The following is a 23194-nucleotide window of genomic DNA, read 5'->3' as shown; positions in this document are numbered from 1 at the left end:
AGCCCCAGATTCTTGTTAACTTAGTTGGAAAACACATTAAGGAATGATAACAGGGGCCTCCATTTAGGGGTGCTTGTTAATTACCTGCTTCCTGCAGAGAAAAGATGAGGTTGGGTGGAGGAAGGGCATAAGGGGGGAGAGAGAGAGAGAGAGAGAGAGAGAGAGAGAGAGAGAAATCAACTGCAGGATCCCAGCCTGTAATAGAGGTAATGACCTGAAGTCCCCTCATCACAGTCTATATCCTGTTTTTCTGTCAAGGGAACTTATCTTGAAATCTGGGATGCCCCTTCCCCTCTGTCCTTTTCAGACTTGCTGTCTGCTCTTTCCTTCTTTTTAGCTGCCCTGAAAGCACTGTGACACAGTGCCATTCTATAGAGTTAATTCTTATGTCTTTTGCCTCCTTTCAAGAAAAAGATCAGGACTTGACATTATGACAGGTCTCCTCAAAGACCTGTGAGAGGGTAAAGTTCTTTAAAATATAATCATTTGCTTCTAGGAGAATAGCAGCAATTCTTGTTCCCAAACTTTAACCTTCCAACCATTAAATGTTAAATGTAAACAAGATTAACCTTTATATTGCCTTAAATACCTTCCTTTAAAAAATTTCCTCTCAGATAAATTTTCCCACCTAGTTTCATGGATTTCTTTCCTTAACCTGACAGTTGGCCATATTTACTCCTTCCTAAATTCTTTTTTTTTAATTGAAGTATAGTTGATTTACAATGTTGTGTTAGTTTCAGGTGTACAGCACAGTGATTCAGCTCTCTATTTTTTCAGATTCTTTTCCCTTATAGGTTATTACAAAATATTGAGTATAGCTCCCTGTGCTGTACAGTAGGTCCTTGTTGGTTATCTATTTTTTAAAATTTTTGTTTATTTTTAAAAATAAATTTATTTTTGGCTGCATTGGGTCTTCGTTGCTACGCCCAGGCTTTCTCTAGTTGTGGCGAGCGGGGGCTACTCTTCATTGCGGTGCATGGGCTTCTCATTGCAGTGGCTTCTCTTGTTGCAGAGCACGGGCCGTAGGCACGCGGGTTTCAGTAGTTGTGGCATGCGGGGTCAGTAGTTGTGGCTCGCAGGCTCTAGAGTGCAGGCTCAGTAGTTGTGGCATATGGGTTTTGTTGCTCCGCAGCATGTGGGATCTTCCCATACCAAGGCTCGAACCTGTGTCCCCTGCATTGGCAGGCGGATTCCTAACCACTGTGCTACCAGGGAAGCTGCTATCTATTTTATATATAGTAGTGTGTGCATGTTAATCCCAGACTCCTAATTTATCCCCCCCATCCCCTTTGGTAATTTGCTTTCTATGTCTGTGGGTCTATTTCTATTTTATAAGTAAGTTGATTTGTATCTCTTTTTTTTAGATGGCACATATAAGTGATATCATATGATATTTTTCTTTCCCTCTCTGGCTTGCTTCACTTAGTATGATCGTCTCTAGGTCCATTCATGTGGCTGCAAATGGCATTATTTCATTCTTCTTTATGGCTGAGTAATATTCCATTGTACATTGTATATATGTACCACATTTTTTATCCATTCATCTGTCTATGGACATTTAGGTTGCTTCACTCTTTCCTAAATTCTTAAAATGGGGTGCATGGGAGTATAGTTTTTAAGCCACAAAGAACATTTTGTTTGTCTGTTACCTCACTGATAAGCGCTTCTGTTTTTGCTGGGTCGGCTCTATTGAGCTAAGGCTGAGACGCGGTGCTCTCCACTCAGCCATCTCATTGCCCTCCTGGAACCGAAGTTACTGCGTCACCCTTGGCTGGAACTCTGGATTCAGAGGAGGAGAATCTGAAGGATGGGAACAGGGGCTTTGTAGTTATGGAATTATACCCTTTCCTTAAGTGAATAGAGAAACACACAAGCTCATGTTTATGTTGGTCGTTTTTAACTCATATCCTTTTTGGGGGGATGTTAACATGCTGCTCACGAAACACAGAAGTGCTAGGCTTCAACTGTGTGCCTTCAGCACAGTTGGCTGACATGCAGTGCCCAGCAGGCTTCCAGAGCAGAGGTCCCAACCATTTCGGCACCAGGGACCGGTTTCGTGGAAGACAGTTTTTCTACGGACCGGTGGCGGGGGTGTGGGCAGGAATGGTTCAGGCAGTAACGCGAGCCACGGGGAGCAGCAGATGAAGCTTTGCTTGCTGGCCCAGCACTCACCTCCTGCTGTGCGGCTCGGTTCCTAACAGGCCACGGACCAGCTGGGGAGCCCTATTCCAGAGAACAAACCAGGATGATGGGGTTGAGGAGTTTCACTTTTGGCTTAGATTTATTTGACATCCAAAGATTTCATTTTAGAAGTTTGATGCCCTAAAGGTCTAGAGATGCATAAATGTTTATGGCTCCAGGTAGCTCTCACCGGTTCTGAGCTCCCTTATGAATCGTTTGTGTGACGGTAAGAAGTAGGCTTAAAGAACTTCCTAGGCAGAAGTCAGTACCCCTTGGCCTGGTGGAGGCTGACAATGTTGGCATGACCATGTGACAGATGCACCACCTCCTTAAAGCTTTTGGGAGCCTTTCCTCGGTAGAAGGTGCTCTTACCCTGGAGAAATAGGGGCTATTAAATTAGGAGGAATTGTGGTGTCTTGGCCCAGCATCCAATAAGAGGTCCTCAGAGCAGCGCAGCTACCCCCCCTCTGGGTCCTGGCTGCCTGGAGCTTTCGGTTCACTTAAAAAAAGTGACCAAACAAAATCACACACACAAATTAGCTCATGCTGAATGGGTGGCAGCTGACAGGAATCATGTTAGCAGATATGATGGAAATGAGTTTTATTAATTACATAATTTTGAACTATCTGAATTCAGCTAGTTACACCAGACCCATTTGATGAATCAAGAGATAATGAGTATGAATAATGCCTTGGTATACATTTGCTGTATTTCTGAGTAAAGTCCATGTTTATAGGATAATCATTGATCTTCTCTAGCTACCATTATCAACAGTTCAAACAGTCTTCCCAATTATGTTTTTATTTTCTTGTGACCTACTTCTGAAAAAATGTAGATGCCTTTGGTCTAGACTATGATGGTCTTGGACCTGCTCTGCCTGAGTTCCTTTTCTTTTGTCCTTCTGCTGCTGTGTTCTCTGTCACGGAGGGGCTGACCCACGAAGGCTGTGGTATACCAAAGTCTTGTGTTTGCTAGCTTCTCACTGACTTTTCCAGCGGAGGCACTGGTGAGAGGCCCAAGGGAGGCTGGGAGAAGCCAGGGTATCTTCCCTCCTCCCTCTGCCTTGGGCTGATGCTCTGGCAGCAGGTGAATTTATCACGCGGCTCCAGCTCCCACTGTACAGGCTCTCCGTGCTTCAGGCTTTGTTGGCTGATGGACTGTCCTGAGTTCCAGCAGTACCACCTCTTCTCTTTGTTCTCCACCCTAAAGGTGGTATTGGCTTCCTGTTGTTGCTAATATCCGGGTTATGACACATCATCACCTGTTCAACTCTCAGCTTCTCCATCACGTGTGTTACCCATTCTGTGCCTTCAATCCCCTCTGTTTTAAATACTTGCAGTGGTACCTAATCAACCTCCTCATTTTGTAAAGAGGAATTTGAAGTCCAGAGAGATAAAAGTGTGCTTCCTACGGCTATCTGGAAGTCAAACTTCTAGCATTTCAAGCACTGGCAATGCGGTTAAGAATCCAGCAGTAAGAAAACAGTAATTTCTTTGATGTGAGTAGCTATCTGAAAATTCTTACACTAAGGCCCAAACATCAGCCCCCCAAGCAGACACTCATTAAGCCTATTATTTCTGTTTTTTGGCAAACAGTTATTCAAGTTGTTGTCACTAAAATTCTCCTGGGAAACTGGTGCTTATATTTGCCTGGTGACAGCATTGCGCGCGGGCTGTTGTTTCATTGACTTAGAGCTCTCATAGCCTGGAATGGTGGTGAATGTGTCTCCCCAGGCACCTAATTTACTGTTAACTAGAGACTCGCCCAGTGGAATCTGAGTTGATAATTTATAGAAACACAGAGAACTGAAACCCCCAAACACAGGACTAAATAAATTAGTGGTTTCATTTTCCTGACACAATGAGAAGCCAGAAATGGGGAGTTGCCGGCAGTAATCCCAGCTTAACGATGTCAGGGCTGAGACCTTCACCGTGGTGCTGGCCATGCAGGTCTACCGCTTAGATCTTCCTTCAAGGAAGAATTTGCCATCTTGAGAGACTCCAAACGCAACGGTTTCAGGATCTGCCTCAGCTTTTGATGCAGGGCCACACTTTTCCCAGGCAGCCCCCAAGTAATGACTGAGCATATCAGAAGACACTTGGGCATGGCCATTCTCTCTGATATAGGATTCATCAAATGGACAGTTGGCTTTGCTGAAATTTTGCGAGATTTGCATCTTAATTCAAGGCTCCTCTTGTTCAATACTGCCTTCTTCCCCCTTTCCTCTCATAAGCGTGGTCAGATTTTCAAGTCAGAAAATCTGAAGGCCTTTGTGGCCCAATCCCCTACCCCCCTCCAATACCACTTTTGATCTTTACCCTCCCAATAATGCCAGAGTTGCACTCCTAACTCTGATTCAGTGTCTGCTTCCTGGAGGTCCTGACAGCGCTTCTCTTGGCCCTTCCCTACTATTTTTTAAAAATTAAATATAGCTGATGTATAATATTATATAAGTTACAGCTGTACAATATAGTGATTCACAATTTTTAAGGGTTATACTCCATTTATAGTTATTATGATATATTGGCTATATTCCCTATGTTGTATCCTTGTAACTTATTTTTCCATTAAAAAATTTTTTTAAAATAAATTTATTTACTTTTTGGCTGCATTGGGTCTTTGTTGCTGCGCACGGGCTTTCTCTAGTTGCGGTGAGCGGGGGCTACTCCTTGCTGCGGTACACGGACTTCTCATTGCGGTGGCTTCTCTTGTTGCAGAGCACGGGCTCTAGGCACGCAGGCTTCAGTAGTTGTGGCACGCAGGCTCAGTAGTTGTGGCTCACAGGCTCTAGAGTGCAGGCTCAGTAGTTGTGGCGCACGGGTTTTGTTGCTCCGCAGCATGTGGGATCTTCCCGTACCAGGGCTCGAACCCATGTCCCCTGCATTGGCAGGCGGATTCTTAACCACTGCACCACCAGGGAAGTCCCAAAATTTTAAAAACTTTTATATTGGAGTATAGTTGATTTACAATTTTGTGTTAGTTTCAGGTGTACAGCAAAGTGATTCAGTTATACGGCTACATGTATCTATTCTTTTTCAGATTCTTTTCCCATTTAGGTTATTGCAGAATATTGAGTAGAGTTCCAGATACAGTAGGTCCTTGTTGATTATTTTATATACAGTAGTGTGTATATGTTAACCTCAACCTCCTAATTTATCCCTCCCCTTCCTTGCCCCTTTGGTAGCCATAAGTTTGTTTTCAAAGTCTATGAGTCTGTTTCTGTTTTGTAAATAAGTTCATTTGTATCATTTTTTTTATATTCCACATATAAGTGATATCATATGATATTTGTTTTCCTCTGTCTGACTTACTTCACCTAGTATGATTATCTCTAGGTCCTTGTAGCTTATTTTATACATAACAGTTTGTACCTCTTTGTCCCCTACCCCTATATTGCCCCTCCCCCTTCCCTTTCCCCAGTGGTAACCACTAGTTTGTTCTCTGTATCTGTGACTCTGTTGCTTTTTTGTTGTATTCACTAGTTCGTTGTATTTTTTAGGGTCCACATGTAAGTGATATCATACAGTATTGTCTTTCTCTGTCTGACTTATTTCAGTTAGCAGAACATGGATCCAAATCCATCCATGTTGTTGCAAATGGCCCTTCCCTTCTATTTACTTGAGGTTGTAGAATGGTGCTCCCACCTCCAGCATCTCAGCGCTGTGCCCATGCTTCAGCAGAATGCAGCACTACCAACTGATTCTGTTCTCCTTCTAGGAAATTTTACTGCTTTCATTTCTTAGGCCAGAACTGTGTCGTATAACTATAGCAACCACAAGGGAGGTGGGGAAACGTTTTTTGTTTTAGCTGAACATATCACAGTCCCAACAAAATTGAATTCTGCTACTGAGAAAGAAGAAAAGAATAGGTATTTTGTAGGCAACAAGTAGTTTTTGCCCCACTTTCTTTTCATTTCTGGAAAACATTTTTTTAAATTGAAACATAGTTGATGTATGCTATTATGTTAGTTTTAGGTTACTACATAATAATTTGACATTTGCATACAGTATAAAATGATCACCATAACTCTAGTAACCATCTGTCCATGTACAAACTTTTTACAGTATTACTAACCATATTCCTTATGCTGCATATTATATTCCTGTGGCTTATATATTATATAACTGGAGATTTGTTACCTCTTATCTTCTACATCTGCTTCACCTCCCCACCCCTCCTTCTGGCAACCACCTGTTTGTTCTCTGTGTGCATGATTCTGTTTTCATTTTGTTCTGTTTGTTTTTGTTTTTTAGATTCCACATATAAGTGAGATCAGGTGGTACTTGTCTTTCTCTTTCTAACTTATTTCACTTAATATAATACCTTCTAGGTCCATCCCTGCTGTTGCAAATGACAAGACTTAATTTTTTTATGGCTGAGGAATATTCCATTATAATTTTGTAATATTCCACATCTTCTTTATACATTTGTCTATGTCTGCCTTAGGTTGCTTCCACACCTTGGCTATTTTAAATAATGCTGCAATAAACATTGGAGTGCATATGTCTTTTCAAATCAGTGTTTTTGTTTTCTTTGGATAAATACCCAGAAGTGGAATTGCTGGATTGTATGGTAGTTCTATTTTTAATTTCTTTAGGAACCTCCATACTGTTTTCCATAGTGGCTGCACCAATTTACAGTCCCACCAATGAGGCGTGAGGATTCCCTTTCCATATCCTTGCCGTTACATGTTATTTGTTATCTTTTTGATGATAGCCATTCTGACAGGTATGAGGTGGTATTGCATTGTGGTTTTGATTTGCATTTCCCTGATGATAAGTGGTGTTGAGCATCTTTTCATGTGTCTGTAGGCCATCTGTTTCTCTCCTTTGGGAAAATGTCTATTCAGGTGCTCTGCCCATTTTTTTCATTGGGTTTTTTGTTTTTTTGATGTTGAGTTGCATGAGTTCTCTGTATATTTTGGATATTAACCCCTTGTCAGATATATTGTTTGAAAATATATTTTCCTATTCAGTAGGCTGCCTTTTTGTTTTGTTGATAGTTTTCTTTGCTGTGCAAAAGCTTTTTAGTTTGATGTAGTCCCATTTGTTTTTTATTTATTTTTGTCTTTGTTTCCCTTGCCTTTGGAGACATAACCAAAAAATTATTGATAAGATCAGTGTCAAAGAGCATATTGTCTATGTTTTCTTCTGGAAGTTTTATGGTTTCAGGTCTTACATTTAAGGCGTTAATCCATTTTGAGGTTATTTTTGTATATGGTGTGAGAAAGTAGTCCAGTTTAATTCTTGTTGCATGCAGTTGTCCAGCTTTCCCAACACTATTTATTTAAGAGGCTATCTTTTCCCATCATATTTTCTTGACTCCTTTATTGTAGAATAATTGTTCATATACATGTAGGTTCATTTCTGGACTCTCCATTCAGTTCCACTGATGTATGTGTCTGTTTTTGTGGCAGTACTATACTGTTTTCATTATTATAGTTTTATAGTATGGCTTGGAATAAGGGAGCATGATACCTCCGGTTTTGTTCTTCTTTCTCAAGATTGTTTTGGCTATTTAGGGTCTTTTGTGCTTTCATACAAATTTTAGAATTATTTGTACTAGTTCTGTGAAAAATGCCACTGGTATTTTGATAGATATTGCATTGAATCTGTAGATTGCCTTGGGGAGTATGGTCAATTTAACAATATTCATTCTTCCAATCTATAAGCATGGTATATTTTTCCATTTGTTCGTGTTGTCTTCAGTTTCTTTCATCAATGTCTTACAGTTTTCCAAGTACAAGTCTTTTACCTCTTTGCTTAGATTTATTCCTAGGTATTTATTCTTTTGATGCAATTGTAAATGGGATTGTTTTCTTAATTTCTCTTTTTGATAGTTCATTGTTAGTGTATAGAAGCACAACAGATTTCTGTATATTAATTTTGAATCCTGCAACTTTACTGAATTTATTTATTAGTTCTGATTTTTTTTGGTGGCATCTTTACGATCTTCTATATATAGTATTATGTCATCTGCAAACAGTGATAGTTTTACTTCTTTCTTTCCAAGTTGGATTCCTTTTATTTCTTTTTCCTGTCTGATTTCTGTAGTTAGTGCTTCCAATACTATGTTGAATAAAAGTGGTGAGAGTGGGCATCCTTGTCTTGTTCCTGATCTTAGAGGAAATGGTTTTAGCTTTTCACTGTTGAGTATGATGTTGGCCGTAGGTTTGTGATATTTGGCCTTTATTATATTGAGGCTATTCCCTCTCTACCTACTTTCTGGAGAGTTTTTACCCTAAGTGGATGTTGAATTTTATCAAAAGCCTTTTCTACATCTATTGAGATAATTATGTAGTTTTTGTTCTTCAGTTTGTTAATGTGGTGCTCACCTTATTGATTTGTGGATATGGATCCATCCTTGAATCCCTGGAATAAATCCCACTTGATCATGGTGGATGATCCTTTTAATGTAGTGTTGTATTTGGTTTGCTAATATTTTGTTGAGGATTTTTGCTTCTATATTCATCAGTGATATTGGCTTGCAGTTTTGTTTTTTTGTGGTGTCTTTGGTACCTGGTTTTGGTATCAGGGTAATACTGGCCTCACAATGAGTACCTTCCTCTGCAGTTTTGGGGAATAGTTTGAGAAGGATAAGCATTAACTCTTCTCTAAATGTTTGGTAGAATTCTCCTGTGAAGCCATCTGTTCCTGGACTGTTCTTTGTTTGGAGTTTTGTTTGTTTGTTTGTTTATTACTGATTCAATTTTATTCCTGGTAATTGGTCTGTTCATATTTTTAATTTCTTCCTGATTCAGTCTTGGAGGATTGTGTGTTTCTAGGAATTTATCCATTTCTTCTAAGTTGTCCATATTTTTAGCATATAATTGTTTGTAGTAATCTCTTATGATACTTTTTATTTTGGTGATGTTTATTGTAACTTTTCTTTCCTTTCTGATTTTAGTCACTTGGGCCCTATCTGTTTTTCTTGGTTAATCTAGCTAAAGGTTTATCAATTTTGTTCATCTTGTCAAAGACTAGCTCTTAGTTTCATTGATCTTTTGGTTTTTCAGTCTCTATATTTCATTTATTTCTGCTCTGAGCTTTATGATTTTTTTCCTTCTATTAATTTTGGGTTTTGTTTTTTCTTTTTTTAGTTCCTTTAGGTAAAATTAGGTTGTTTATTTGAGATTTTTCTTGTTTACTGAGGTAGGCTTGTATTGCTATAAACTTCCCTCTTTGAACTGCTTTTGCTGTGTCCCATAGATTTTGGATCATTGTTTCCATTTTCATTTGCCTCCAGGTATTTTTTGATTGCCTCTTTGATTTATTCAGTGACCCAGTGGTTGTTTAGTAGCCTATTGCTTAGCCTCCACATGTTTGTGTTTTTTTGTAGTTTTTTTCTTGTAGTTGATTTCTAGTCTCATAGCATTGTGGTCAGAAAAAATGCTTCATATGATTTCAATATTCTTAAACTTGTTGAGACTTGTTTTATGCCTAGCATGTGATCTATCCTGGAGAATGTTCCACGTGAACTTGAAAAGATTGTGTATTCTCCTGCTTTTGCATGAAGTGTTCTATAGATATCTATTAAGTCCATGAGGTCTAATGTGTCATTTAAGGTGAGTGTTTCTTTATTGATTTTTCTGTCTGGATGATCTGTCCATTGATGTATGTGGGGTGTTAAAGTCCCCTACTATTATTGTGTTATTGTTGATTTCTCCCTTTATGTCTGTTAATATTTGCCTTATATATTGAGGCGCTCCTATTTTGGGTGCATATATATTTACAATTGTTATATCTTCTTCTTGGATTGATCGATGATCATTTTGTAGTGTCCTCCTTTGTCTCTTGTAACAGTCTTTATTTTATTTTATTTTTTTATCTTTTTATTTTATATTGGAGTATAGTTGATTAATAATGTTGTGTTAGTTTCAGCTATACAGCAAAGTGATTCAGTTATACATATACATGTATCTATTCTTTTTCAAATTCTTTTCCCAATTAGATTGTTATAGAATATTAAGCAGAGTTCCCTGTGCTATACAGTAGGTCCTTGTTGGTTATCCATTTTAAATATAGCAGTATGTACATGTCAATCCCAAACTCCCTAACTATCCCTCCTGCCACCCTTCCCCCCTGGTAACCATAAGTTCATTCTTTAAGTACGTGAATCTGTTTCTGTTTTGTAAATAAGTTCATTTGTATCATTTTTTAAGATTTCGCATATAAGCAATATCATATGATATTTCTCTTTCTCTGTCCGACTTAGCTCACTCAGTATGACAATCTCTAGGTCTGTCCATGTTGCTGCAAGTGGCATTATTTTATTCTCTTTAATGGCTGAGTAATATTCCATTGTATATATGTACCACATCTTTTTTATCCATTCTTCTGTTGATGGACATTTAGGTTGCTTCCATGTCTTGACTATTGTAAACAGCACTGCAATGAACATTGTATCCTTTTGAACCATGTTTTTCTCCAGGTATATGCCCAGGAGTGGGATTGCAGGATCACATGGTAGCTCTCTTTTTAGTTTCTTAAGGAACCTCCAAACTGTTCTCCATAGTGGCTGCACCAATTTACATTCCCACCAACAGGTTCCCTTCTCTCCACACCCTGTTCAGCATTTATTGTTTGTGGATTTTTAACAGTCTTTATTTTAAAGTCTATTTTGTCAGATTTAAGTATTGTATTTTGGCTTTCTTTTAATTTCCATTTACGTGTAATACCTTTTTCCATCCCCACACATTTATTCTGTGTGTCATTAGATCTGAAGTGAGTCCCTTGTAGGCAGCATATATATGGGTCTTGTTTTGTTTAATCCATTCAGGTACCTTATGTCTTTTGACTAGAACATCTAGTCCATTTATATTTTAAGTAAGTATTGATAGGTATATACTCTTTGCCATTTTCTTAATTGTTTTGGAGTTGTTTTTGTAGTTCTTTTTTTTCCTTTCTTCTTTTGCTGCCTTCCCTTGTGATTTCATGGCTACCTTTATATTGTGTTTGGACTCCTTTTTCTCTATTTTTGTATCTATTTTTGTATCTGTTACGGGTTTTTGTTTGTGGTGACCATATATATATATATATATATATGTTTATTTTAAGTTGATGATCTCTTAAGGTTGAATGTATTCTTACAACCCTGCATTTTTACTCACCCGCTGTTGCCCTGTGCATGCTTAATGTTTTTTACATCATATTTTACATCTTTTTATGTATCCCTTAATTATTTATTGTGGATAAAGATGATTTTTACTACTTTTGTCTTCAACCTTCCTACTAGCTTTATAAGTAATTGATCTCCTACCTTTACTGTATGTTTGCCTTTACCAATGGAATTTTTCCTTTTATAATTTTTATATTTCTAATTCTGGTCTTTTCTGCTTAGAGAAGTCCCTTTGACATTTCTTGTAAGGTGTGTTTAGTGGTGCTGAGCTCTTTTAGCTTCTGTTTGTCTGTAAAACTCTTTATCTTTCCCTTATATCCGAATGACAGCTTTGACAGGTAGAGTATTCTTGGTTGTGTTTTTTCTTTCATCACTTTTTTTTTTTTTGGCTGCGACGTGTGGCTTGTGGGATCTTAGTTCCCTGACCAGGGTTTGAACCCAGGTTCTCAGCAGTGAGAGCATGGAGTCCTAGCCACTGGACTGCCAAGGAACTCCCTCCTCTCATCACTTTGAATATATCATGCCACTCCCTTCTGGCCTGCAAAGTTTCTACTGAAAAGTCAGCTGATAGTCTTATGGGAGTTCCCTTGTGTGTAACTAGCTGCTTTCCTCTTGCTGCTTTTAAGACTCTCTCTTTATCTTTAATTTTTGCCATTTAAATTACAGTGTATCTTGGTGTGGACCTCTTTGGGTTAATCCTGTTTGGGACTCTCTGTGCTTCTTGGAACTGGATGTCTGTTTCCTTCCCTCAGGTTAGGAAAGTTTTCAGCTATTATTTCTTCAGATAAAGTTTCTGTTCCTTTCTCTCTCCTACTTCTAGGACCCTTATAATATGAATGTTTATACTCCTGATGTTGTCCCAGAGATATCTTAAACTATCCTCATTAAAAAAAAATTCTTTTTTCTGTTCACCTTCAGTGATTTCCACTACTCTGTCCTCCAATTCACTGAGCTGTTCCTCTGTATCATCTGATCTACTGTTGATTCCTTCTAGTGTATTTTTATTTCAGTTATTGTATTCTTTAGCTCTGTTTGGTTCTTCTTCATATTTTCTAGCTTTTTGTTAAATTTATCACTATGTTTCTCTATTCTTCACCTGAGTTCGTTAAGCATCTTTATGATCATTACCTTGAACTTTTTATTGGGTAGACTGCTTATCTCCACCTCATTTAGTTCTTTTTCTGATGTTTGTCTTGTTTATTCATTTGGAATATATTTCTCTGTCTCCTCATTTTGCCTAATTCTCTGTTTATTTCTATGTATTCAGTAGATTGGTTATGCTTCCCAATCTTGGAGAAGTGGCCATATTACAGACATACTATGGGGCCTAGCAGCACGTTCTCCTGTGGTCTTCAGAGACATATGCTTTAGGGGTACCCTTATGTGGGCTGTGTGGGCCCTTCTTTATGGTGGGGCTGACTGTTGTGGGTGTGCTAGTAGACAGGGTTTGACCTCCACACCCCCCAGCCAGGTTGGCTGCGAGGCTTACCTTGTGCAGTGGATGCTGAGCTGCTTGTGGGTGGGGTAAGTCTCAACATGGCTGGTTGTGTGGCCTTGTGGGTCCTGGGGCCAGTGTTGGCTCTCTGATGGTCAGGGCTGTGTCCCTACTAGGCTGGCTGTGGGGCCAGGGAGGCTCGGGGCTGGCACTGGGTGGGCCGGTAAGTCCCTGGCACTAATAATCTAGCAGATGGACTCCAAAGTGGTGCTTACCAGTTCCAGTGTCCTCATGGTAGAATGAGCTCCCCAAAATGGCTGCCACCAGTGTTTATGTCCCCAGGGGGCGTCCCACTAGCCTCTTGCCTCTTTGGGAGGCTCTCCAAGATCAGCAAGTGGGTCTGACCCAAATTCCTTTCAAATTACTGCTTCTGCACAGGGATTTGGAGTATGTGAAATTTTGCATGTGCCCTTTAAGCTATTTCCCAGAGCCCTCTGGCTCTCCCATATACAAGTTCTGCTGACCTGCAAAGCCAGTTGTTCTGGGGGCTCATCTTCCCAGTGCAGGACCCCCTGGCTGGGGAGCCCAATGTGGGGTTTGGAACTCTTGCTCCTTGGAGGGAACCTCTGTAGTTGTGGTTATCCTTCCAGTTGTGGGTCACCTACCCCAGGGGTAAGGCTCCTGAGTTTACTACATCTCCACTCCTACCCATCTCATTGTGATTCTTTTTTTTTTTTTTTTTAACTTATTTATTTTTGGCTGTGTTGGGTCTTCACTGCTGTGTGCGGGCTTTCCCTAGCTGCGGTGAGCGGAGGCTACTCTTCGTTGTGGTGCGCGGGCTTCTCATTGCGGTGGCTTCTCTTGTTGCAGAGCACAGGCTCTAGGCATGCGGGCATCAGTAGTTGTGGCACGTGGGCCTAAGTAGTGGTGGCTCACAGGCTGTAGAGCGCAGTCTCAGTAGCTGTGGCTCGTGGGCTTAGTTGCTCTGCTGCATGTGGGATCTGCCCAGACCAGGGATCGAACCCATGTCCCCTACATTGGCAGGTGGATTCTTAACCACTGTGCCGCCAGGGAAGTTCTCATTGTGATTCTTTATATATTTAGTTGGGAAATCTTTTCTGCTAGTCTTCAGGTCATTCTCATCAATAGTGGCTCTGTAAATAGTTGTAGTATTGGTGTGCCCATGGGAGGAAGTGAGCTCAGGGTGAGCTCACCTCTTCCTACTCCATCATCTTAGCTACACCTCCTCATTTCTGGAAAATCTTGAGTTTATGAAAGCAAAATGTCTGTTGATAATATAGATGGTAGTCAGGCGTGAGGAAGAGACAGTTGACCATTGGCTCTTTGGTATAGTTTGAGGAAAGGTTTTTGCCGCTGGAAAGCAGAGGAAAGAAAAAATGATGAGTCTCCATTAGTAAGTTCATGATTATGATAGGAATCTCTTGGTCTAAGCTAATAACCTTCTTTGACACATAAGGAAATTGAGGCCTGGTGAGAGTAAGCCTTCTTACTTGAAGTGTTTATTGAGCACCTATGAGTATATGTTGTAAATGCTTGGGATTCATTAATGAACAAAACAGAGTTCTCTATCTCAGGTGCTAAGGCCCCACCAGCAGGGGCAGGATGGGTGTTGGAAGCCAGGTGTCTTAAATGCCCATTGCTGTATTGCTCAGGGCCAAAAGGACCGTAGCTTTAAGGTTGTTTAAAATTCATGTAATGTAACTATTATGACTGGAAACCATCAGAGGTTTGCCTGGTTGATTTGAGAGGTATTGGGAGATTATGAAACAATCCTTTTGCCTTGTGAATCTGATTGACCTCCAGGCCATTGATAATATCTGCTGACTACCTCCCTTATCCCAACCCCCAATCTTGTCTTGTCTTTTTCTTCTCTCAGGTTTTTTTCTACCCTGTAAAGGGGAGGGAGCCAGAGCTGACAGAGTAAGTCTCATTTCTCCTTTCAAACAATACTTGAAAGGGACATAACCCATTTGTAGGTAGGTAGGTATCTTTAGGAATTTGCCTTAAGTTGACAAGTTACTTTTGAACAAAATGTGAAAAAAGGGATTGAGAACTATTTTGAACAACCATATCTAAATGTTCATAACAAAAAGTTTAATTTGTCACATTCTTTTTGGAGAAAGATATCTTTTCTAATGATGCTACCATTATTTAAAACACTTTGGAATTCTTCCTATCTTACTGGTTTTGGAACCACTTCATAAGTTACACAAGAAAGTTGGTGTCATTACTTCACAGGAAGATTCCAGGTGATCAAAAGGCCATTTACCTTATTTTCCAGATCTGGCTCTGAATGTCTTTGTCTATTCTCCAAATCAAATCTACCCATAAATGATGAAAAGTTGTCACCACTGAGTCTATGTCATAAACTAAAGTTTATGTCATAAACTAAAGAGGTGTTCAGAAATATTTTGAATAAAGGTGATATTGTTGGAGTAACGTTATAGACTCCCGAGGTGTCTAGTTGGAAAAGATGTACCCTTTATTTTGTCAGGTATTGAATCACCTACTCTATGAGCAGTCCAAATATATATTCAGGTAATCTTCCCTATTCAAATCTAAGTGAATATTTTTTAAAATTAAAAAAATTTAAACTATTTTATTGAATGAAAGATTCTTTAAATTCTACAATGCTTTACAATTTTCAAAAGTTTCATACACATGATTTCATATAATCTGATAATAACCCCATATTTAATCCCCTACCCCTATAATGCCTCTCCCCACTCCCTCTCCTCACTGGCAACCACCAGTCCATTCTCTGTATCTGCTAGTCTGACTTCTTTTTGTTTTATTCACTAGTTTGTTGAATGTTTTAGATTCCACATATAAGTGTGGAAATCTTTACTTAACTTTGTTCCATTAACATTTCTCATTTTTTAATGAAACACCTGTTAATATCCTTCAGAACATTAGTTTGAGAGACATACCATTAAACTGATTCTTTATTTCTATCACAGATTGAAGGGGCTGTTCTAGAATTTGATGAAGTTAAGAAATGTTATACAGTTAAACATGTCCATTCCCAGCTTGTAAAAATATTCCAGAGAAGCTAATTCTAATGCTAGAATCAGAATCTGGCAAGGATTAAATGATGTAGAAGTTGGCAAGATGTTATGCTATAGTAATTAAAATGTTTTTCCATGTTAAGCACAGATCATTTTCAGAAAACGCTGAGAAGTATTTGTTTTGAATTCCATGGAAAATTAAAGAAAATGTAATTATAATATACTCAAAGTGTGCTTCAATTTTGAATAATTTCTCTAGGGATATTATAAAAATGTAGTATTTGATCTATTGCTTCAAGATAATATTTATTGCTGCTGTGAAAAGAGAGAGAGATTTATAGTAATGATATCAGTGTTATTTTACATTAAATACACTAATGTCAAATTGGTTATTACCAGAGTCAAATTAGCATACCAGGAGCACATGGAATGGAAACTTCTGGAAATGAAGACTAAAAACAGCCATGGGAGCTGGCCCTCCCTTCTGTAATTTCTGTATAGCATCATTCCTCCTTGGAATCCCCACTCTTCCCCAGTCCCACCACGCTGTTCTCCCTGTCTATGTGGATTGACGTATTGTCCAAAGCCTAATTTATCACAGTTACCACCTCCTCCATGGAGTCTTTTCTGATCTTCTCCAGGGGCCTGTTACTGCACTGGGGAGTTTTGTATTTCTGTTTGTCTTATGGCATTTCATTCTGCCTTGGTTATGGTATATGTAATCTTGTCAAGAACCTTTCATGCAACCCACACGCCACCTTGAAATCCTTGTTTGCATCTCTTATATTTAGCCAACACACAGCTAGTGTCCAATATTTATGAAGTGAATAGTGAAAAAAAAAAAAACCAAACACCCAGCTACTTCCTGTAAGTACTCTCATATTGAGAGCAACTGGTAAAAACAAAATGGGCATCTGAGGACAGTCCCCTCATTGTTCTGTGTTGGCGTTAGCATTAATTGGTCTCCCCAGGACACCAGTTTGTACTCGAGAAAGAACTTAAAGTCTGTAATTTCATCATTGTGTCTCTAAGAGTCAGTTCTAATTTAGCCAGCAGAATATTTCTCAGTATTTCTGTGGCAGGGACTGTTTTTTTTTTTTTTTTAGTGTGTTATCTTAAGATGTGTAAATGCTTGGCAGCTGTCTGGATTAAATAAATAAACAAGAACAAAGGATGATATGAAATAAGAACATTTAAAAGGTCCATTACCTCTTGACTTGGAGCAATTGCCTAATTACCTCAAGTTCAAAGCTAATTTATGGAATTCCACATAATAATGACTTACATTTGTCTAGCGATAGGAGGTTTGTAGGGTGCTTTCATCTGTGGCATTCATTCAATCAATCAACTAGTCAGTCAATTAACAAATTAATCCTTCAACAGACATTTCTTTAGAGCCTATTACATAACAAACATTGGCAAGCATGGTTTGGGGATTTCTAAAATAAATAAGACAAAGGTACTGCCCTGTAAAAGTCTTCAGTCTGGTGAGGGTAGACAGAAATATAGACAAGTAAATGAGGGAATTCCCTGCTGGTCCAGTGGTTAGGACTCTGTGCTTCCACTGCAGGGGGCCCAGGTTCCATTCCTGGTCGGGGAACTAAGATCCCCCCACAAGGCGCACGGCCAAAAAAAAAAGCAAGTAAATGACGGAAACGTTGTGATCAAAGCTTGTATACACCTCAGTGGTGGAGGCAAAGGTGGCAAGTGGGCCATTCTCATTAAGGGAGGGGGAAAGTGGACAGGATAGCATTCATAGAGGAGCAGTCATTGAGTGAAGTCTTATCTGATTCTTACTAGTGTCACTATTATACATGGCTTACAGTTGAGAACCTTACTTGGGTGTGAAGCATCTTCTCTGAGGTGACTCTGCTCTTAAGATTTCAGAAGCAACTTGCATCCCACTGCACAGCATCTCTCCTGCACCCCCTGAGATTCCTAGAGTGTGACTCTCATGTTCTAGTAGTGATGAGAAAGGGAAGGTAAAGCCAGAGAGCCTGAAAATCTCTGGCTTTATGCCAGAGAGGATTATGTTTATGCAAAATGAGCTTGGTTCCCAGAGTAAGAAGAAAAACAACTTGATTGAAAATGTTATTCATCCATAAAGAAAGGGAGAAAGCCAAACCCAAAGGCAGGGTTTAGAGCTGGAAACAATGGCTTTGTTAAGATTTACAGGCCTGTGGGATTTCTCAGTTGCATAGGGTATTAAGGAAAGTTATTTGAAAAATATTCAAATTACTTTGACATCGTTTTCCCTAGGCAATATGGAAACTCACTTTTTGGTGGTTGGGCCTCTTTAACATAAAACTTCGGAGGAAATGAGGTTTAAAAGGATGACCCACTTCTTCTGCTGTCACCACCCACAGACTCCAATTTAATTTCTTCCTTATTCTGTTCACTAAAAGTCACTAGTTTTTTTCATGGGCTGGATGCTTCTCTCTAGTCGTACTTTTGGTGTGGGTGGCCACATTTCACTAGGTTGGTGGCATATTGATTTGTATAAAGTGCCTTAAGAAGACACCCACATTCATTTAAGACAACAATGGCAAGAATAACTTAATATTGGCACATATTTTCTTTATTCTCTGAAAGAAAGCTTAATATCGGATGTTAGAATGTAATATCATACAGAGATTTCTAATATGAGCCAGGCCTGCCCAGATACTGTGATTGAAGGGGATTTGGTCTTTTTCTTTTCTTTGCCTTTGTACTTCATGTCATCACATAAGAATTAGGAGCTGGAGTGATACATTTTATAATTATTAAATTGCAAATTTAATAATTAAGAAAGCAGGTATTTTAACTTACCTGAAAACAAAGTTCCATTGCTCCAATGGACTAGGTGGCCCCTTATTTTTATAGTAGAAAATGTTAGAAAATGTTTCAAATACTCTCTTTTGGCCCTCACAAGAACTCCAAGGGGTGGCATATGAAATCTTTTTAACTGCAAATTTTTTTTTAACTCATGAGAAAACTGAGACCCAGACAGGTTAAGGCTAGGCGCTAGCTAATAATAATGCTTTTTGGTGTATCTTCTGGACTAGTGTTGCTTAGTTCTGTTAAAAGATAAACTGAGGCATATTCAAATTTTAAGAGTTTATTTCAGCAAAAATTGATTTGAATCAAGCAGCACCGAATGGGAAATGGTTAGGATGCTCCCCATACGGGAGCTGGGAGAAAGACTTCTGTAGAGAAGATGCAGGGGAAGCAAAGTGAGGGGATTATCTGATTGGCTGAAGCAGTTGCCTTATTTGGAAAAGCTGAATTGGCTGTCTGCGATTGGTTGTCCTTAGGTTTCACTTTCTTACCCTTGAGGCATTACAGGCTTAGGTTTTGGTTTGCTTATGTAGGCTAATGTATTAGAGCTGCCTCAGTCTAATGGTCTCCTTGTTTAATTGATTTAACCGTTCTTTATATTATATTGCTTCTTTGCAGAGAAATTGTCTCATGGACACACACGGTGCCTCTAGTCCTGACCTGCTATTTCTCAAACGTGTGTGATTAGTTGCAAGGGAACCTTTGTGAGAAAATGCATGATTCTTTACCAGCCCATCCCACTTATAGGAAAAGTAATACAAATCATATACCCCAGTGGTACAGTAGTTTGAATTACTTTAATATACAAAGAGCAGCACATAATTAAATTCTAAGAATCAAGAATCGTATTTCTTTTACTGGGAACACCTGCATCAGAAGAGATTTAGTCTGGATGAATACAGCCCACTAGGGATCCTCGTTACAACACCGTGTGCAGATTAAATTGCAGAGAAATAACAGAAGGAGGTGATATTACCAATGTCAACACATTTTCTCAGGCCACGCTAGCCTGGAGTTTTCAAAGGGGTCACAGCAATGGTAATAACCCGTATTTTTAGCTTTTTATCTCTTTGGCTCTTACAAATCTCCATGTCCTCCCCACCCAGCCCCAGCGGAGTCCCACGGGTTGTCTCCTACATGTGCTCCAGTTCTGTCCGCCTCCTGTGGGTTCCATGATGCATTCCCTTCCTCCCCCACTTCAGCCCCCGTGGTGGTAGGCTGGTTGCCCTCATAGGGGACACAGATTTTGCTCTCAGTTGGATAGCCTCCCCTGGTACCGTTCTTGCCTCTGCCTCTGATTTCTCTCTTGGAGTTCTTGATGTGAGCCAGGCAGAAGCAGGACATGCAGTCTTCCCCCTTTTGGGATATGCATGGATCTCATAGCAGGGCAGGATTGTTAGTATGCCTTCTCTTTATTTTTAGATGGACAGCCTTCTCTTTTTAGCACTGAGTCCGTGAGGGTAGGTAGGCCACGGACAGAGCTGGGGAACATTAAAACTGTATTAAGACCCTCACCTTGTCCCCCCCTTGGTTCCTCATGAAAATACTTATTAGCGTTTTTTGGCAGACATTATACCTATTAGCTGCCAGAGGAGCCCAGAATTTCAGCACAAAATAGAGCCTAGACTCAAGCTTAGGGGACCCCAAATATCAATATTTGTGTTCACCCTGGGGCTGATTTTTTTCCCCTTCTATTTTTCTGTGCTCTCTTTCTTGTACTCTTGGCTTCTGTTTCTTTGGTTACTTAAAAAAATTTTAAAAATCTTAGTTATTGAAGTGAAAACTGCTTTGAAAGGCAGAACACCCTAGGTGAGATCTATCTCCCTGATGGAAGGGAAAGAAATGAAGGAGACCCACTGAAATAAAGTGAGTATTTCCAATCAGAAGAGGAATATTCTAACTCCCTCAGTGTTGAGTGACACCAAATCAGCTGGAAAGGGCTCTCATTCCTAGAGCTAAGGAATAAGGAATCTGCAGCTCACTGATACTGTACATACAAAACAAAACAAATCTAAACTGCGATATAAAAGCAGCGTTTAAAATTAACCAAGGGAGGCAGAGCTTCCTGGATTTGGATTTGTGGGTGGCAGGCATCTGGGTGCACTGCCCTTATTTTACTGTCCAGAGTGAGGTAAATAGTCCCTGCTCTGAATTGGGATTTTTGGGGGGAGCCATTCTCTCCCTTTACATTCCCAGCATCTTCCTAAACCATCCTGAGTCCACGTCTTTTCTTTATTCTCATTTTATTGGAAACTCAAAGAAGATCAGAGGTCACCTGACAATTTGAACTCTGTTTGTAGGAAGGTGTTTCTCAATCAAGACAACACTTAAAAGGCAGCATGACCTGGGGAAAAGAATGTAGTCATCTGGGTATCAGGAGACCTGGAATCTTCTTTTCTGATAACTGTGCCACCTTACCAGGGAAGCTCCCTTCTCTACCTCTCATCCCTGCTCTCCCTGTCTACGTCCGTCGGTCTGTTTCTTTGTAAACAGGTTTTATCTACGTGATCCCTCTTTCTCTAAAGTTCTGAGTATATAATTTTTTTGGGGGGGTGGTACGCAGGCCTCTCACTGTTGCGGCCCCTCCCGTTGTGGATCACAGGCTCCGGACGCGCAGGCTCAGCGGCCATGGCTCATGGGCCCAGCTGCTCCGCGGCATGTGGGATCTTCCCGGACCAGGGCACGAACCCATGTCCCCTGCATCAGCAGGCGGACTCTCAACCACTGCACCACCAGGGAAGCCCTGAGTATATAATTTTGAAAAGCTCCTCCAACCCAAGGAGTTTCTTCAGACCCCAAGGAAAAGTCTCTAGTTGGGAGGGGAGATATTTTCCCATACATTTATTGAGCACCTCATATGTAACAGGTACATATTCAAAGCGTCCTTTATGTGTGTCATTTAATCCTTAATGATTATGATAACACACACTTATATAGAACTTCCTCTGTGCCAGACTCTGTTCTAATTAGTTTACATACATTCACCCATTTAAATCCTCATCACGAAGTGTATGAAGTTGGTAATATTATGATCTTCCTTTTGCAGGTGACCATTGAACCTTAAAGGAGAAACAAACATAGTGCCCTAGGGCCTAGGGCTGATCTCAATATTCATAAACCAGGACAGGACAATCATCTTCTCTTGACAGATGAGGAAGATGGGGTTCTAACAGGCTAAGGAAAACTGCCCACAGTCACAGAACAAGTAAGTAGCACACTTGGAAATCAAACTCACGTCTAATTTGTTCCAGAGCCCACATTCTTTCCATTTTGCTGCTTTGCCTCCCAGAGACGGTTTTACTTTGTCATAAACCGCAGAGCAGAGCGTGGCACTTTTAATGAAGGAAGAGTTTGCCAAATGAAAAGCAGATTAATGAGATATTTGGGATGCTTTGCAGTAAATAAGTCTCTTTCAGAATTCTCATCTTCTCCCACTCACATCGTTAAAGCCATAACAGTAACAATTACCTCAGCCTGGTTGAGGCCGTGTGGGAGTGTCTGTTGCCCTGGGAAGACACTGGGGACCCACAAAACTTTCCTTGAGCTGACTGAGCCATAGGTCAGAAATTGGATATATCAGAGGTTGGCTTTCCCCGTCAGAGCCTCGTCTTGCCCCTCCTGTTTTCTGGTTGTGTCTTGAAACATGGTTACTTGAGGAGAGAAATAGAGCTTAAAATTGGGTCAACATTAAGAATATTAGAAATGTCAATGTCAACCTGTTCTCCGAGACTTAGAGCACCATTTGAACATGATTGCCCGAGACTTGAGTAGAGTCTATCTTTTTTCTTTTTTATAATAGGTAATCTTAGCTATTCCCTGGGAATTCAAAAAATATCCCTTTGAAACTGAGAGGCCAGAGCAGAAATGTAATTATTTCTATATGATATACAACTGAATTTAAAGCCAAATGCTCACATTTATATTCAAGAGGAATGTGTGTCTGCTTACACTGGTGTTGAGGGTCTGGGGGATGTGAAGACAAGGAAGTCCCAGGCCCTTTCTCTAAGAGCTAGGAATCTACTAAGGGAAATGGGGTGTAAGCTGTAATAATCTGTGCTGCGAGGGGAAGCATATCATTTACTGCCCATCCGCCACAGACCAGGCATTGTGTCAAGTACTTTATACAAGGACATGGCAAGGTGGATGTATTAGCCCCATTTCTAGGGGAGGAAAGCAAGACTCAGAATAAGTTGTCCTGGGCCAACAGCACTTTATGAATACGGCTGAGATTCAGACTCAGGTGGCTCTAATGACAGACCTGCACTCTTTCCCCTAGGATTTACTGTTAATTAGGCAGGATCCATTTAATGGTTTAACGTATTAGGTATCCTTCATGGTATTTAAAGATTCATGAAATTAGCTCACCGAGTTGCATGACGTTTTGAGACGACAATTTTTGACCTGGGGTATTTTGAGGAGTCATGGGCAAATCAAAGAATTTTCAGCTTTTTCAAAGGAATGTACAAAACAGAAAACTTTACCCGTTTCTTGTGCTTTTATGTTGGTGGGGTGAGGCTTATGGATGGTCTTTGGGTGAGGGATAGAAGAGGTCTGGATAACCCAGAGAGCTACATTACTTGGTAAGAAATAATGGTTTTGAAGTATGACTTGGCT

The 23194-nt window shown here is 39.9% G+C and overlaps 1 protein-coding gene across 4 annotated transcripts in view; it reads left to right on the top strand.

The window, feature by feature from the left end:
• The window catches only part of FAM170A (family with sequence similarity 170 member A), a 58528-nt gene that overhangs the window by 17259 nt on the left and 18075 nt on the right, over positions 1-23194 (top strand). For 3 of the 4 annotated variants that reach the window (XM_049708514.1, XM_033423826.2, XM_049708512.1), the window contains one exon: positions 21627-21785. The gene's annotated coding sequence lies outside the window, so the exon portion shown is untranslated. Of the gene's footprint in view, positions 1-12070; positions 14676-21626; positions 21786-23194 lie in introns of those variants that run through there. The other variant, XM_049708513.1, reaches the window with a different exon arrangement.

This window comes from Orcinus orca, chromosome 3 (assembly GCF_937001465.1).
Source record: "Orcinus orca chromosome 3, mOrcOrc1.1, whole genome shotgun sequence".
Taxonomy (NCBI): domain Eukaryota; kingdom Metazoa; phylum Chordata; class Mammalia; order Artiodactyla; family Delphinidae; genus Orcinus; species Orcinus orca.
The sequence above is the reverse complement of the archived record's forward strand: the minus strand, read 5'-3'. Positions and strand labels throughout refer to the sequence as shown.